The sequence below is a fragment of the Anser anser genome, assembly GCF_964211835.1.
Source record: "Anser anser genome assembly, chromosome: 2".
In the NCBI taxonomy this organism is placed as follows: domain Eukaryota; kingdom Metazoa; phylum Chordata; class Aves; order Anseriformes; family Anatidae; genus Anser; species Anser anser.
The window spans coordinates 155,135,404-155,153,505 of NC_139721.1; the positions used below are offsets into that span (position 1 = coordinate 155,135,404).

The 18,102-nt window shown below is 39.6% G+C and overlaps 1 protein-coding gene across 2 annotated transcripts in view; it reads right to left on the minus strand.

Annotated features, from left to right (window-relative positions):
- The window catches only part of LOC310895510 (uncharacterized protein), a 94,775-nt gene extending 79,243 nt beyond the window's left edge, over positions 1-15,532 (minus strand). The window contains exons 1-2 of one of the 2 annotated variants that reach the window (XM_083826975.1): positions 15,433-15,532; positions 803-13,811 (exon numbers count right to left, since the gene is read on the minus strand). The gene's annotated coding sequence lies outside the window, so the exon portion shown is untranslated. Of the gene's footprint in view, positions 1-802; positions 13,812-15,432 lie in introns of those variants that run through there. The other variant, XR_014580741.1, reaches the window with a different exon arrangement.
- Positions 15,533-18,102: the final 2,570 nt, after the last annotated feature.

An 18,102-nucleotide genomic window follows, 5' to 3' on the forward strand; every position in this document is an offset into this window, starting at 1 on the left:
TCCTTGCTCTGACCCAGACAGTCCCCAAATCTCTGAGATCCCAAAGAATGTCACATTTCAGAAAACATGGGATTCAGGACATTTAGCATGGGATCTCCTTGCAGTGCTACTTTAGCATAGAAGGGCTAGTTGGGAACTATTAAAAACAAAACAAGACAAAACAAAACAAAACGCACAACCACCCCTAAACCACAGAAACTCCTTACTCAGCAGAGTTATTCTCTATCAAGTTACACCTCCTGATTTGAGGGTTTTGGGCTGGTTTCTGCCATCGAACACATTCCCAAGTGCAAACAAAATTTGTCCAGCGTAAGAAACCACAGAACCTAGTTGTTACCACAGGGACTGAGAGAGTGTCTGGGACCTGTGAGACATGAACTTCTGGGACAAATACCAAGCTTTGACATCTAAGGTAATTCAGAAACCAAAGGCAGATGAAGTTGCCCACCTACGTACTTTGAGAGAAGCTTCCCTGGTCAGAGCAATCAGTGGGCTCTCCACTAGTGCAGTGGGCCTCCTTTTCCACCTATCCAGCATTCAAATATTTGAATAAAGAAATTTTTTTCTTGAAGAAAAGAGATTTCTTCCCAAACATAAGCAGCTGCACTCTCTTCTGCCTGCCGCATAGGTGCTTGCCTCTGAGACAAACCGTAGAGCCACGGGCATGTTAATTTATCATGCACCTTTCACCACTGATCATTTGTTGCTTACCCCATTTTCCTAGGGACTTTAGCTCCAAAATTGATGGTGAAATAAATAGACAAATAAATCAGCCAGCCAGAAATATCTCCCCTTCTATTACCTGATGCTGTAAGATATGTTGGTTCTCTCCTGCCCTCCGAATTTAGTCTTGACTGGTGGGCAGCATAGATAATATTCAATCTCCATGCCTTTCAGGTTAGTCATACATAACACTATAATGGGGGGGGGGGGGGGGGGGGGGGGGAAGCAACATGGTGGCTCTGGAAAACTATCATGCTACTGGAAAGAGCTTTATATGTCTGGAAAAGTTAAATTTCCCTACTTGTGGGGAGCCTGAGATACTCTACTTTTAGTGTAGCATAGTGGTGAAGCAGAAGCAGTTACTTTGGGGTTATTTGCCGTGGATTTGTATGGCTCTCTTGAGCTTTGCACAGCTGCACTCAGGAGCCCAGGAGGCTGTTGCTCATCAATTCATCAGTAAGTATTAAGGAGAGCTCTCAGAAAAATTCTGTGCCTCATCATCTTATCAGGTTGTAGTCTTTCTACCTCACAGAAAAGACAATTCCTGACTTTCTGGGGGCTGTGGGGAAATCAAGGAAACCACTGGGCGCTCTGGCTTGATCTTGGTTTCAGGACTTTTCACCATAACTTTTCACCAGGGTGTGGACACACAATTTATACTAAAATACTAGAGCTTTGCCAGCACAATAGTTCTCAGCATGGCTTTCTGGTTCACACTCCTGGGTGCTCCACGGACCACAGGAGGGCTGTGAAAAGAGCCCTACAAATTGTCACGAACTGCTTGTAACACATTACCGGCAGTTCAGAACAAATCTGGACAAAGGGTCAGAACAAAGATCTACTGAGCACTGTCCAGTCAGTTATTGATTTTCTTTTTGGTACTAATATATGTTTGACATAACATTTTTGGTAGTAAAACAGAACCCAGCAGACCAAAAAATGGTGAACAAGGACAGAAATTTGAAATGGCACGATGAGGCCAAAAACCTTCATTACAAGCTCATACAAAATAAGAAAACAACAAATGAGAAATGTCACTAAAAATGAAACAAATCCTCAGTCAGCACAAGCCAGCACAACTACGTTCAGGTCAGAGAACTTATGCTGATTTACATTAGATGAGCATCTGGCCTCATATACCTTGTGATTTGTTATAGGCAGAATCAGCTTTCATGGGTATGACCTCATAACTCTGGGGCCATCCTTGTGGAGCTGATGTCAAAATACAGTCCATCACAGATATATGTGTGCCACTATTTTTAAAAGCTAAAAGCCAAATGGGACCCAAAGTCCCACTACGCAATTAGAAATAGGATGCAGTGCAGTTTCATGCCTTGACTGCAAAGTGGCTCCATCCACACTAAAAGCGTGTGGTAAATACATGGCAGGCAGCCGGACTGGCAGAGAAAGAGCAGGAGCTGCAGTCCCTCTGGTGCCATTCCCTGGCTGCAAGTACAGCTTGCTGGAGACCCCAGCCCTAGCTGGAAACAAGATGTTAGAGGGAAAAGTGAAGAACCTGTTCAAGCAGATGGCTTCTGTCAATCAGTTGTTAGTTTTTTCCTGATGTTCAGAATTATTCCCATAGAATTATTCCCCAGAAAAAGAAACAGTATTCAAAGGTAGCACTGTATGATGTCATTTTGAAGAGAAACTACTCTTAACAAAATAATTCAGGGAACTGTTCACACAAAGGTGACTGCCTGGAAAGACGACATAGAAAATTATACACTCTTGAGGTAGAAATGTGTATGTGTTATATCACATAATGGAAAACATCCATGGGAATAACAAGCATATATTATCTCTAGCTGGTCATAAAGTCAGTGATGTAATTTTGCAATCCAGTAGAGGGCAAACTTAGTCTGTATTTTCTCAAAATGCTCCTAAGACAGTCAGCGGCAGGTGTTCAGACATGTTTATCTTTCTTTTGATAATCTATACAGACGCGTAGCAACCAAAAGCACCAGAATTTATAAGATGCAATAGCATCAATTGTACCTATCATTCAGTGTGTCTTCAGCTGAATCAGTATTTATTACAAAATCAACAAACCAATGAAGGACAATATACATTTTTGAATATTTTCCATTACTGCACTGTTTTATACCATTAATTCCAATACTTGATTAATCAGCAATTACCCACCCATTTTCTGGAGATCAGCTGCTTCTATAACAAAGAAATGAAAAACATGCCTTCCTACTCTTACTAAATACACATCAGTACACCTGCTTCAAGGAGTGTTTTTTCAGCCGCTGTCTAGAAATGAAGCATCTGCTTGAAACATTGGGTTCTGGGATGTATTAAGGAATGCAAAGGTTTTTTTGAGAATGTTTTCTGAAAGACCCTCTTGCTTCTAGTATAAAATCTAGTATAAAATAGTATAAAAATGTTTTTATCTAGTATAAAAAAGCCTCTACAAAATCATATTGCTGTTAACTGCCATGCAGAGCGTGCACAACTTTTCCAGCAATGACTTACATGATCCTGGCCAGATGAATTGAATAGGCCATTTTTTGCTTTTAAAATAATGTTTCGCTTATGTGTCCTGCTCCTCTCACAGAACTGAGGGCTCTGTGGAGCTGTTGTGGTTTAACCCGGCTGGCAGCTAAACACCACACAGCCATTCACTCACCCTCCCCCCTCCTTCTCTGGGATGGGGGAGAGAAAAGGGAAAGTGAAGCCTGTGAGTTGAGATAAAGACAGTTTATTAAGACAGGAAAATAAATAATAATAATAATAATAATAATAATAATAATGTGTACGAAACAAGTGATGCACAATGCAATTGCTCACCACCCGCTGACCGATGCTAATTGTCACCCTCAGTGACTGGAGGAAGAAGGGGTCCTGCTCACTCTGCCCATCACCCAATACACTTACCTGAACTAGATATGGAAGCCAAGCGACAACTAGTCCTTACACAGTGAATTTCTATGATGGTAGAGCCCAAAGAACCAGAGCTGCACTGCAGCAGGCACCATACCTGTGTGACAGTGGATCCTCAGGGAGGCTTAGCTGAACTTACTCCAGAAGCAGGGCCATGGCTCAAGAGATTTGAATTTTGCTTCCAAATCTGCCATTGGCCTGTGCAAAAGGCCTTTTCCATTGCTAAAATTAGGCAAAACCATGGCCTTTTTTAAGTGATTAAATGAAAAGCACCATCGTGTCTGAATACTGTGAAATATCACAATTACCCTGAATAGCCTTGATCATTACAGTCTCCACCTTGCAAAAAGCTGAGCAACATGACTCAGCCCAAAGTATTTATGTGTATGCTTTGACCTACTGGGACTATTCCCGTGCTAGAAGTTGAGCACATTATTAAATAAATACCTGGACTGGAGTCAGTGTGCTCAGTAGAACCCAACTTTACGATGACTCTTTAGGAACCATCAATGCTCTCTTTCAAGACCCTTAGCTTATTTAAGACCTTTAGGGAGCCAAAGATGGGATGCACACACATATGTATAGCATATATACAAACACGCACAAACACAGTGGTTATATTTGGGCAAATACACTGTTTATATTTGGGCAAATCCCCCTAGAGCACCATTAACCAAGCTAGTGTAGGAAAGTACACCCAAAGAGCCCATTTCTGTGAGAACAAATCCAACACATCTAGTTGCAGCTGTAACGCTCTTTCAGCAAATCTATCTCATGGTCTGTCCAGCTGGTGCCCCTCCTAACACTAAATGAGCCATGCGCCATTAATTAACCTCTCACATCATTGATCTTGTCAGGGACACCAACCTGTCTCTCTGAATCTGCCATTCAATCCATCAGCACCTTAAACTGACACCACTAAGAGTTATGTCCTGTTCCTTCCACAGAGTCATTATCAGCTGCCTGCACACAGTGCCCTGCCTCATGTCTACCACAAAACACACACTTCCTTCTGAAAACGGCTAGTATGGGCATTAAAGAAAGAAAAGAGGCCACAAGGCAAAAAAAGACACAAAGAAATGTGTCACACATATTGTGGTAACCTGGGTCTATTTTTCCCTTTTTTATCACCTCTTGAAACCTCTGTTGATATACAAGTTAAGGCTGAAATCTGCTTTTCCTCGATAATAATAAAAAACAATAAAATATAATTAATATTAATAATAATAATAGTAACGTTAATAATAATAATAAAACTCAGTTATGGCCTCTGATGCCTTGCCTCCCTCTTCCAAGTGCCTCCCTTTACCATGGGTAAGTTTTCTGTGTAAGAGAGCTCTCAAAAACTTGTGTTTCAGGTTACAGGTTTTAGATGTAGAAATAAAAAGAAATAATGCTTCACTCATGTTTCACTGCTTGTAGGCAGATTGCAAAAGATATGGCTGTAGGAGAAATGCAGCATTGGGTACTAAGCCACCAGTGAATGCAGGTCCCAGGTGGCATCAGAAAAGGAAAGGACCAAGAAAAGGTCTTGTGCAAGCAGTGGACCCTGTTAGGCAAACATCCTCCCAGGTCTGCTGAGGGCTGTGTCATTCCTGCAGGATAGGGCTGAAACTTTTCAGTTAAGAGTAGAGGCAACACTGGTAAGAAGTAAAAATCCTCTTATCCAATACAGTCTTATCCAGTACAGCCAACAGTATGTTTCTCTTGAAGAAAACTAGATTCTGCTAGAAATGTGGATTCTGAGAGACACAAGCTATTAAATAGTGCTAGTGGCTAGACTTTATACAACATCAAAGAGAATAATATTTTTGGTTTCATATAAGCGCTAAAAAAAAAAAAAATCTTAGATGGAACTTGCAGAGTTTAAAATAGTTTCTTACGGAACAGAAGTTAGCTTTTTTTTTTTTTTTTTCTTTCAGTTGAGCTTGCCTAACCCTCCCCACCCCTCAAACCATTCGAGACAACCATTTCAACCATTTTCTATTTTGCTGCATTATTTTAAATATATATGTAATTGGTGTTCTTGTAAAAACTCTGGTCAAAGGAGCTAATCCTGAGGAGTGAGGAACTCATTAGCCCCAGTTAGCGAAGACCCCAATTTAGTAATATCAGAGAACTCCTCAGGGAGTGTGAAAGCTCTCTGTGAAGATCACCAATCACATAAATCTTGTCAGAAAAGCTTACCTACCCACAGATGCTAAACTGGCCCATCAATGGGGAAGACGACTCCACATCATGCACCACGCACCAAAGAACATCCAAATGTTCCACCATATCCCCTCTAGATGCTACGATTTCACTCACAAACCCAAGAATACTGTTTGTCCTAGGGATGTTTGTTTTACTTCTGATGTTGTGTGAAATGAAATGGTCATCACAACGCCAACTGCTCAAGCTCAAAGTGCTACAGTAGCAACCAAGGAAGGTTCAGCTTGAGGATGGAGGAAGGGTTGATGGGAGCCTCTCTTAGGAGCCCAAGGCACAGCCCTAACACACCATTTTTACAGTCACTCTTCAGAGGTGACTTTTGCAGAATTAAGGGACTGGGGATATTTCCCTGTCAAGGATCTTAGCATTTTAATACATTTGTTTCATCTATGTACCTCAGAGCCACACATGACAGCATGATGCTTTGCAAGAAGGCAAGAATAAGACAGCTATTATAGTGAACTCTGGCTGTGAATTTAATTCTTGCTTGACTCAGTCACACTCACTGAAGAGTTTGTGCCAGAGATGCATGTTTAAGCAGGGCACTAAATCAATATTTACCATAATTTGGAAAGATGCCTGAGCACAGCCTGGGAACCAAGGAAACACTTGATGCATAACTATCAATGAAATACAGGGCTCTCAAACTTTACAGACAATAAACTGCCCACGGGGCACTGGTTGGCAAAGAAAGCTAAATCCACATTATAAATACCCAGACCTGAATAGTGCCTTCCCAGCCTTCCATGCTGTGGTCTCAGCTACAAAACTTGTGTGTCACAATAATTTATTTATTTGTTTGTTTATTTGTTTGTTTGTTAAAGGCACTGTAAGTCTGTGACTCATATAAACTCTTCCAGCACACATTCCTTCAGTGTGCCTCTTAGAGGCAGACTTCAAGCCACCTTTCCTGAAACCTCTGACATTCTCTGCATCTTCTGGAGAAACGTAGAGCTGCATCTGCCAAGCCAGCTTTTGGTGTTCAGGGACATCTGGATGAACCCTCTGATGCCAAAGGTTGTCTGAGCAGGACTTATCTGGATTTTGTAATAAAATAAAAGTCTGGGGAAGCACTACTCCCCATGAAGCATAAAAATTAATTAATTAATTAATTAATTTTTTAAAAAATTACAGAGGAGAGGCTCACCACAAGTTTATTGTTGGAATTAGGAAATCCTGAATCAGAAAGCAAAACTGACAATCCAAATTTCTCACTAACGCAAAACTCTGAAGGAAAAAAAAATCCCATCACAATATAGAAAAGTTTCAATAATGCCAAAGCATTTTAATTAAATATTAAATACAAAAAATATACACAATGAATGGCAATGTGAACAATGTTTTGACTGATACTATGACAGGTAAAACAAAACTAATCAAACCAGGAAAGTAAAAATGAAATATTTCACACATTTAAATGAAACAGCTGACATAATTCATTTATATTTATTCTCTATTTAAAACTGTATCAAAACTGAAACCAATTTGTCCCTTCAAAATGTGTCTACTTTGATTAAGCTGCATTTCCTGATAGTTGTTAAATTTAAAATGTTTTTGATCATCTCTAATTAAGAGCCCTCCTAAAGCCTAGAAACTGGTTGAAACCGAAGGGAAGTATTTTAGATGAGAAACAGAGATGTGAATAGAAGCTAAGTATGTGAAGTGGCCATTTGATGATAGCATGTGTCAGGAATATGAAGAGAGAAAGGAATAACTGATGATTTCAGGAATTTTTGTGGGGGAAAAAAAAATATTGTATATGCCTTCTAAACTGACTTTGACACATAAAATGAAGCACACACCTGAAGCACCAGGTTTTACCTCTCTTCTACAGACTTACTCCACCATTGAGGCCCATAAATGTCACATTTCTTATTCTAAAGAGAAGAGCACATGAGAATTTGTGTATACAAGAGAGAAACTGAATTAATAAGTGTGTTAACACCTCTTCTGCATTTCCCAAAGCATCTCGTCTTAGCTGAGTGCATCTTTATAGGCTCTGACTCTTCAAAGGCTTTCACAGTTGCTTAACCTGAAGCAGATGAACATACATTTCTAAAAGTTACATGTATTTTTAAAAGACATTTTTGTTTAAAAGTTAAATAGATGCCTAAATCTATGCAGTACTGAAGCATAAGAATACAAACTCCTTGAAACTGGTTTCATATACCACTCAAAAGCTGCTGCCAACATCTTTGGTTCTTGCCCTAAAACAAACACAATGTGATGACTACAATAATAAATAATGAAGCTTTTGCTACATGTTTTGGGGAGCCTGGGAAAGCACGAAAGAGAACGAGACCAGTTTCCAGGCTTGGATTTGCTCAAGGTATGAAAGTGACCCCAATGAGCTGCTTGACCCGTTGCTGGCACATCACATGTCCCAGCTTCTCAACCCTGTCAAGCAAAGGGCAGCGCTCAGGCCACCATGTGTGAACTAGAGCTAGAGGAAACTTGTGGTGTTAGCAAAAATGAGACAGTGTGCTGCAAACCTACACAGCAGCTCCTGCAAGGCACAATTGCACATGAAGATGGGGTAAAAAAGGGAAATAACCTGCTAAAGAGATGTGTGGTCTCACGAATGCACAGCCTCCCCCACTCTCCCCTTTCCATCTATCCCAGACACACTAAAACGAAAACAATGGCCTGAAAAAGATCCTGGGAGAACAAAACACCATCTCCAAACAGCAAAAGTAACATGCTGCTAGATGCAGATAGTGGGGGAAAGCAAAGTGTAAACATTTTACAGCATGGAGTGGGTTTGCTTTTGTGCTTGAAATAAGCTCAGCTTTTTCTAAATACTACCAAACATATGAAAAATTGCCAGCTCATCTACTTCAAGTATCATTTCCCATTATTTCTCCTTTATTGAACCTTGAACATAGGTGGCTGCTATTATTTTCAGATATTTGTAGGGTTACCATACACTTATACGTGAAAAAAGTTCAGACAAAACCAGGTGCTGAGCAGAAGGATGAAGAAAATCACACTAACATGGAGCCTGTGTTATGGGAAGAGACAAGCTTGGCTTTTTAAGCCTAGTAAAACAAAAGCTCAGAGGGAATATGACTGTTGTCTATAAATACATCAAGGAATCAAACAAGAGAGGAAGGAGAGCTATTTAAGCTCTAAAGGACAACACTGGCACAAGAACAAATGGAGATAAACTGGCCATTAATAAATTGAGGCTGAAAATTAGAAGAACGTTTCAAAGCAATAGAGAAGTGAGGCTCTTAAACAATTTTCCAGTGGGAGTAATGGTAGCAAATGACCTAATTTATTCTATGAGGGATCAGTTAATTAGTTTATGAAAGGATTTATCTGACAGAGACTGGCCATGGCAGAGGGATGGCCTCAAACCCAAATGTCCTGTACGGATTCATGTTTCTACGTAATTTGAAGTGTTGATTCAATGTCTTATTGAATGGTTTATCATGATGATTTTTAAACCCAGAATGATTTTTCTTCTGAGTGATTCCATTAAACATTGACACTGAAATGCATGTTACATTCCAAACACCAAGAAAAAGTCTTTGTATGGGGGAGTTACATTTTAAGACACACACAACATTGGCAGAGAGTGGTGTGGTGCTCAGATGCTTAGAGTAAATGAAATGGAGGTGAAAGACAAAGATAAGCACAGAGAAGAGCACCACCCCTGTGAAAGCACATGGCCTTTACCGAGGGAAGAAAACCATGACATTTTCCACTCTTAATCTCTACATTTCCTTCTTATTTCATACTTTTTATACACTGAGATATGAGTGGATGAGATTTATGGAAACTTGTGAAGGAAGGTGGTTCATAAATTTCTGAGTGAAGGAGATGGAGATAAGTGGCACTCTGGAGGACAGGAGGTGTTCTTGATTACTAATTTCTGGCTGCTCATCACTTGCAGCTAGCTGAGGAGGCAGATCTCCTCCTGCTTCTCACTTTGGTGGGATCTTCTTCCGTTGGTGCCCAGTCATACCACTGGCTGCACTGGTATCTGCCTTGATGAGCATTGATGCTTTGTAGAGAGGTACGTAGAAGAGTACTACATCTATTCCATGAACTTCTTATCCCACCTGTTAATAGATTTTATTATACCTTTTCTATTTTAAGGAACAGAAGCATACTTTGGTCAATTGAAATACTACTTTAAAAAATATAAGCCTGATGAACTGAAATGTCTCATTTCCTAGTCTGCTTTCCAACCCAAAGCATTTTAAATGTCAGGCAGGTCTGCTGACACATGCTGGAAAGAAAAACTCTGTTCTTTCACATGCTCAAAAATGCCCAGCACAGTCCTTCCCTAAGGGCACAGCCTGTCTCATTTCAGATTGTGTTGGTATTGTCTTTTGTTTTGTTTTGTTTAAGTCAAGTCCCTTTCAGAGGGACTTGAAAAAGTACCTTGTGTGTTTCAAGGGAATACAAAAAAAAAATAAAATTATTTCAATAGACATGGCTTCGTGGCATTTAAGAGCAGAAGACAATTGCACTCGATAAACACAAGGTTAATCTGGGGCAAGGATGGTCTTTTGTCCAAGAGTCACTCTGGTATGTCATTTTGTCTTTGAAAGATGAAATCATGTAATTGAAAAATCCCTGCAACACTGTGTTCTCTAATGTTTTTACACAGATTATTTTGGATGTAGATCACTTGACAGCGAACTTCATTGTTTCCAGTTAAAGTGCAAAATAGCAGGTTCTTCCCTTAAACTATGCATGTGAAGGATATCATCTTTCTCTCAGCCAACTGCTTACACAAAATATCCAACTAACGAAAAAAAAACACGTCAGTTTTAAAAGCACCATTGAACATCCTGCATGGATCATTCGGAGGACAATGACGTCACAATCTCAGACCAGGACATTCTGCACCTACCAAACTATAACTAGGAAAGTGGTCTGGAAGAAAAGACTGAAGGACAGGACATCAAAACTCATTCCCATCCCCTTCTGGGCCTCTTAGAGACCAATAGCTAGTCCCAATCCTGTCAACCTCTCCTTGGGCACTCAATGCCCTGGCTTCCAGTTCACACATCAAGTGCAACCTTGTCTTCTGCATCAAAACGCAGTGGTGCACAAAGCTATGGCAAATATGCAGCTTAGGAAAATTTGGTTTATTACTAGTTTGAATGGCTATATCTATGCAAAGAGACAAAATAACCCACTGGATGATCTCCCCTCCTGAGGCCAAGTAGCATGGTTGCATCCATCCAGCTGAAGTCCCTCGCTTCTCTGAAACAGGGAGCATATGCTGACAGCCCACTGGGAAGGTCTTTAGCCTCTGCTACAGCTGGAGCTGTGCCTGAACACTTCTGGGGACAGTGACAGATGAAAATTGTGCCAACAACTGTGTTAACAACCTAACAGCACGGACAACCACATGGAGTTGTCAGGCTCTGGCCTGGCCCTGTTCAGTTGCCTAGCATAGACACCCTCAATTCATCAGACCTTTTGGAGGGATGAAGTGAGACCTCTGTAGTCATACAGTGCTCTGGTAACAGAATGGGTAAGATTGACAATGATATTACAGCAATCTTATTTTATTGGAAAATCCCTCAGAAGACACTATGGGGAAAACGGTTTTAATCTAAAGCCCTTTGAAGACAATCAAAAGAGACTCACACCAGCTTCAGTGGATTTGTGTTAGGATCTCCAGGCTCATAGGCTGAGAAAGAAATGTCATGGGTTAGAAGCTGATTAAAAATAAAACACTAAGAATACATGGCAGGCTTCAACATGGTAAAGATAAGCAGAGGGCTTTGGTAATTTCTATGTAGATTTTGGGGATAACACCACTTTCTTAGAAGTAACAACACTTGAAAAGGAGAGAAAATTATTTAGGTGTAGTCAGTCTAGAAAATACTAAAATAGACTGTATTTATGCATTAACAAGGCAAATGAGAAGATGATGAGTTGAAATCTATTATTTCGTCAAATGCCCAGAGTATATGAGGCAAAGTTTGACAAATTTCAATTTGGGTGCCAGGCTAATGCAGCAGGTAAAAATAAGCACATGTAAAAAACATTAACCATAAAGGACAGATCACCAGTTACTGCAAATTGCCCATAAAATCAGTAGACCTAAATTAATTTAGATTAGTTTGGCTACAGTGTTGTGACACTAGCGATGCCAAAAAAAATCCAAAAGCAATCATGGAGGAATTCAACTTCTGGTACTACAAAAGTGCTCTAACAAAACATAGAATCAAAGAATTGTTTGAGTTGGAAGGGATCTTAAGGACCTAGTTCCACCTCCCCTGCCATGAGCTGGGACCCCTCCCACCAGCCCAGGCTGCCCCCAGCCCCATCCAGCATAGCCTTGGGCACTGCCAGGATGGGGCAGCCACAGCTCCTCTGGGCAGACTGGGCCAGGGCCTCACCGCCCTCTGAGTGAAGAATTTCTTTCTAATTTCTAATCTAAACCTACCCTCTTTTAGTTTAAAGCCATTACCTCTTGTCCTATCACTGCTCCACAGAGAGAAGAATAATCAATAGGCTATCCATGAAAAGTCATATGATATTTGTATATCCTACTGCCTGAAAAATGAATTAACAGGGTAACACTGCATGTTATTGTTCTGCAAATAGGTAAAGCTCCTGAATCTGCATGGATTCTGACCAAATGCTATCAAATATAAAAATTCTGATATGGCTCCACTCCATCACTGTAAGATAGACAGGTTATACTGAGGACACAACTTTGAGATGCACAAAATTACTAGAGACAAATTTTCCTGAATGGAGCAGCAAATATTTCAAATATGCACACATACACTGATTAATTAGCAAAAGAGGTGTAAGGAATAAATTCTTGATGCTGTAGGTGAATGCACCTGGAAACAGCTTTGTTTAGATAATGCAAAAAAGCATAAACTGTTTTTCAAGTAACACAGTGATTGGTGCACGAAATAAATGTTGTTGTTACACTAGGAGTTATCACATGATTTACAAGTTCAACAACACTGAGAAACAAAAGACAGTAATACTGAAGACTGAAATTTAGAAAAGAACTAGCAAAAACATCAAAAAGCAAGTATGGAAATTTTGAAGTCAAAACCAAACAAATTAAAACTTCTTTTTGATCCAACTGCTTAGACAATCTTTGAAGTTTTGTTGGATGACAGTCAGATATTTCCCTGATGTAAATCTGCTTATTCACTTTTTTTTTTTCCCTGAAACATAATTGGAAGCTTATAACCTGGAATACAATCCAAAAGTGGGTTTTCCTGCTGACAATACTGAACCTTCTTTTTTGGCAAAAAGCTTTATGAAAGAATCAGGCTTTTGTTTTCATTAGGACCATGCTGTAATCTCTCATTCTTTTGTATGCTTGCTTCTGGACACTGAAGACACACTTGTCAGTGTGTGCCTAGATTCATGTGTTTGCGTTTAGTCTATTTGCCTGGCTACTTCCACCTTTTCAACCTTTTCTAAACCAGGATCCGTCTTTGGCTAGCTTGGCTGCAGGGTGGCTAGCATGTCCGTTTCCTGCAAGGCATATCTCTCCCACAAATCAAATGCATCTTTGGAAGGAGGTCCCCCACCACCAGCACAGCAGTACTGTAGCATCCAAGCACTTAAAAAGGAAACAGAAAGGTATCAGAAAAGCTGTAGGGATGAATGGCAACGTTCACTAAGTTACTCAAACCTAGCTATTGTCCTTGTAAAAATGAACCTTGCTTGCATGAAGTCCTCAGAAAGGAGCATAAACTATAGCCTGAAATCTGTACTGTGATGGCTACCATTAATTATGAAGGCTGATGTTGGCATTTATCTCATTTCCTCCAATACCCTTACCTCAGGCATCAATGTCAGATATTGTCAATTGAGAGAAACGGGCATTTCCAGCAGTTTTTGTCTCTGCTGGTCATGAGCAGCCCTGGAGAGATGTCTGTCTCATCCAGAATACAGTCACTTCAGTGTCTTGTTCGCCGACAGAAATTAACTCTCATGGAAGAGTTTCTGGATTTCTCAGTTAGGAAAAATGAATTGGGACCCTGACAAGCAAAGCAAAAAAAAAAAAAAAAAAAAGAAAAAAAAAGAAAAAAAAAAGAAAAAAAAAAGAAAAAAAAAAGAAAAAAAAGAAAAAAAGAAAAAAAAAGAAAAAAAAAGAAAAAAAAGAAAAAAAAAGGATGTTTGCAGTGTTTGGTATATTAACAGCGGGTATTTCTGTTAACCTCATAAAAAACTGACCCTTCTTTAAAGCCTGACTAGGTCCACTTCACTATTTTAGCATTCCTTAGTTCCACACAGTATTGGACAGCACTGGACCATCAATTTAAAAAAATTGTCACTAATAGCTAAATTCTAAATGGACTTTGCAGCCTTTTACTCATTTCTGTCTTTGCTGACAAGATGTCTTTTTGATGCAGGAATTTTCTTTTTTCTTTCTGATAGCATTAGTCTCCTTTTCCTTTTGGTAGCTACGGAGGTGGGATGCTGAGGGAGCTGTTTGATGCAACTGGCAAGATATCAGTGTATGAGATTGCCTTGTTATATCTTCCTTGAGGAATTCTGGGTCCCACAGACTGTAAGCGCAAAATTGCAAAAATAATTCCAAATTTTCTCCTATAACAAAGTTTTCAGTGATCAAAACTGACAAAAAAAAAAAAAAAAGATTCTCTTAATTGTCCTTACACAAATCCAGTGTCTTTTTTTTCCCCTACACATCTTGATGTATTCCTCTCATTTAAAACTGATTTAAAGTCAAGAGTTGCGGTGCTGTGTAGAAAGAATTTTTTTTCCCTCCATATTTAACTGCAGCCGTTGTTACATCAATTTTTCTTCAAAGTTTTAGTATCCTTTACAATGCATTGTTTTGCAGCCTGATTCATTTTTTTGACATTCACTATTTCCTCCATCTATTGTAATTTTATGCATCTCATTCAGGTCTCTCCACATTCAATTCTTCCTCTCTTAATAGAAATGAATTTTCCTTAACCTGTCTTTTTAATACATAGACTGTCACAGCACAAAGCATGCTCACACTTTTAGCGTCAACGTCTCTTCTCTTCCTCCATATTTTTTCATTTTTTTCTTCCTCCACGATACACACCATTTCAAAGCAATAAAGTGATGGAAAGCACACAATAGCAGGGCTTTCTTGAAGACGGGGGCTAAAGGTGCCCAATTCAGCAGGAAAACATGCTGATTCCCAATCACGTTAAGAGAGTTCAGTGCATTAAATATAGGCTTATGTCTGTATGTTACAGACTGGCTGTGCACAATAGACAGTAATGGCTCTATCGAAGCTCTTAGGGCCTTTTATGAGAACTCTCAACACGAGAGAGTCTTTTATTCTTCCTGACAAGTTGATCCTTTAAACTACTCCAGTAAAAGGAAGAGTGGAACAAGGCAAAGCTAAAATTTTAGCTTTTGCTCAGCATATACAGACCAATGCTAATTAAGACTAACTATCAAAGAGACATTGCTAGGGATTTCAAGCTTAAATGTAATGATGTGTACTATAACTATTTAAAAAAAATAAAAAAAAGGATGAGAGAGCTTGACTCTGAGTTTTAATGAATGTACCCTTTTCTCAGACCGAGACACCTGGAGTTGTGTACAGACAGCTATCTAAAAAGCATTCACAACAACCCAAATTTAGATCAGACTCACCTGATTTTCGATCTTGTTATGACAGCCAATCTCTTAGATGGTTGCATAATCCTTTTGCTGCTCTATATAGGCAGTCAGTGGAGTGAGCACAGCACAGAGGTGATGTGATTTCAGTAATCCATGTTGCTGAGGAGGCTTAGAGCTACATTCTCAGCTAGATTTATTTTGTTTCTTTTTCTGGACATAAAAACATAATTCTTTTCAAGGTCAGATAAAATACACTGCAATACTAAATGTGGGAAGTAATAAAGGCATTTAATGTATTATCAGGCCACCAAGCCTGCATTATTTCCGGTAAAGATGGCACATAGCACCCCAGAGATAGGAATGTCTTTTTTTTTTTTTTTTAAATGTGTCTCAGAGGCTGCTGTGCACCATTCAGAGTCGAAGAAATATTTAGAATGGAAAACTCAAAACTGCACCCTTCTGTCCATAGCAAACTGTCAACTGACTACTCTTTGCTGACAAGTACAAACACACACACCACCCAACCCCTATTTTTTTTTCTTTTCTGCCTCTGTCTGTGAAGAGAGAAAATACTTTTTAGTAGACCAGCTCATAAAGTTGGAAAAACTGACAAGTTTTTGGACACACAATGACCTCCTCCAGGCCTGACATAGAAACACCATTCTTCAGAAATAAATGCAAGCTAAGAACAGCTGGTCAGAATTTAAGAAAGTATCTTAATCAGTTCAAGCACCTGAGAGAAAAGGCAGCATGCATCTACACAGCAGAAAGGGAAGTTTTTGCAGAGGTTGTGGGTGATAAGGTTTTTTTTTCCTATGGGAAATAGAGAGGAAGACAGGTAATTTATCATCAGTGCAACATGGAAGAGTTCCCAAGAAAAACAGGAAGCTTCCCACAGATACAACTTAGAACTGGTACTTGGGTTCAGCCAGCTCTCAGACTGAGGGGACAAACAGAGGTCAGAGGGAACATCTAGACTGTCACTAGAGCACAGACTACAGCACTGTAGAAATCCAGGGAGGACTCGGGGAGGGTCTGTGCCTTCTCCTAGTGGAGTCCTCAAAGAAAAGCATCAATCATTACAAAATATTTTTCTGGAGTGCTGCCACCATCCTTTGGTAGGATGGCAAAACAGCATAACCAGCTATGCTGAGTGTAGCAGAAGGTCCAGAACTGGGAATGAGAGCCTGCTTCTTTCCAGAGAAGTATGAGGGTGCATCCATCACTGCTCCTTCTAGTCTGCCTCCTGGCTTGAATTCAGGGAACTTATAAAGTCAATGTGGCCATATTCAGACTTTCATCAAGGATTATAAAGATGCAAATGAAAAGTATATGCTACTATAAATTATCAGTGTTCTATAATACTTAGGATTTTGTTATCTGCCTATGACAGCTACACCTGAAGGCTATGTCTGGTACAGAGGGAGGGTGGGATTTTCATAAGTACGTTGACTTGACCTGGTCCTCGCCAAAGGCAAACTCATTTCAGTGAACTAACGGTCACCATTTCTCAGATATGTCACCTTGAGTTATCAACCTTCCCCTGTATCAGAACACAGCATGAGTTACAAAGCCCTAACGACTTCTGGGCATTGAAAGATGCAATTACCCTGGAGATGAATACAAAATGTTTTACAAATTATTTTTTTTTTCTTTCTTCTGCTGAGTGAAGAAAAGGGCAACAGAAATGGCCAAGTAGGACAGAATGAGGAAAAACATCAAAAAACATCTTTGAACATACTCCTTGTTCCTCTTCATCCTGATTTTTAATCTCTCTAATTTGAGCTGGGAATTTCCAGATCAGTAGTTAATTGGAAATGACCAAGATTATACGACAGATGTTCACTTAGGAGTCCACTGATATTAAAGCGGTATTAGGACTCGCTCCTCACCAATGCTGAAATGTGTGGACTGAAAGAAGTCCGTCATCAGCTAACATGAACAAGTCAATCATAAGTATACTGTAACACACAAGAACACCCATTGGAAAGGGTATTTTTCCAAAGAAATGATCTACAAATTACAGCTGTGAGATTTTCAAGACTATTCACTCTGGTCAGTTGTTGCAATGTGTCTTAAAGACCCTTGTACTGCTGGTTACTTCAAATTTGTAGCACCTGATCCAAAATTTTTTATATAAAGGCTTCAAAGCTTATTCTGGGCAAAAGCATGGGAAACATTTCTAAATACATTTCAAAGGCATCTGAGATTTCTTCTATAAATTGTTGAGCTGGGCTGCATAGTACCATCTCCAGCTGTGGTGAAACATCTCATATGCACATCTTTCACAAATACATTCTCTGCTAATCCATTTGATATCCTGTAGTAATTTAGGATTAAGCCAGAGATTGTCCAAAGTTTTTATAGAGGTTTCTGATTTATACAACAAAAAAGTAAAATGAAAATTCCCCACCAGCAATCATCTTGCTTGAAACAAGCAGTTCAAAGGTCACATGAAGAAATGTATTCCCCATGAACAATAAAGCTAAGAGTCGATCTTTGGAAATTAGGGTAATGTAGATTCTATTTTAATTGAAATTCAGCAGAATTATTGCTAAACTCCTCTTGTTCCTGATAGCATAGCTGCCACCAATTATACACGCAGATGAGCAGTATGAAAAGGAAAATATTTTTTTCCAGAGACATTCAAAGAGGAGAAAAGGGGAACAGCCTGCCTAGCTCATTTATAGCCCTCATGTCACA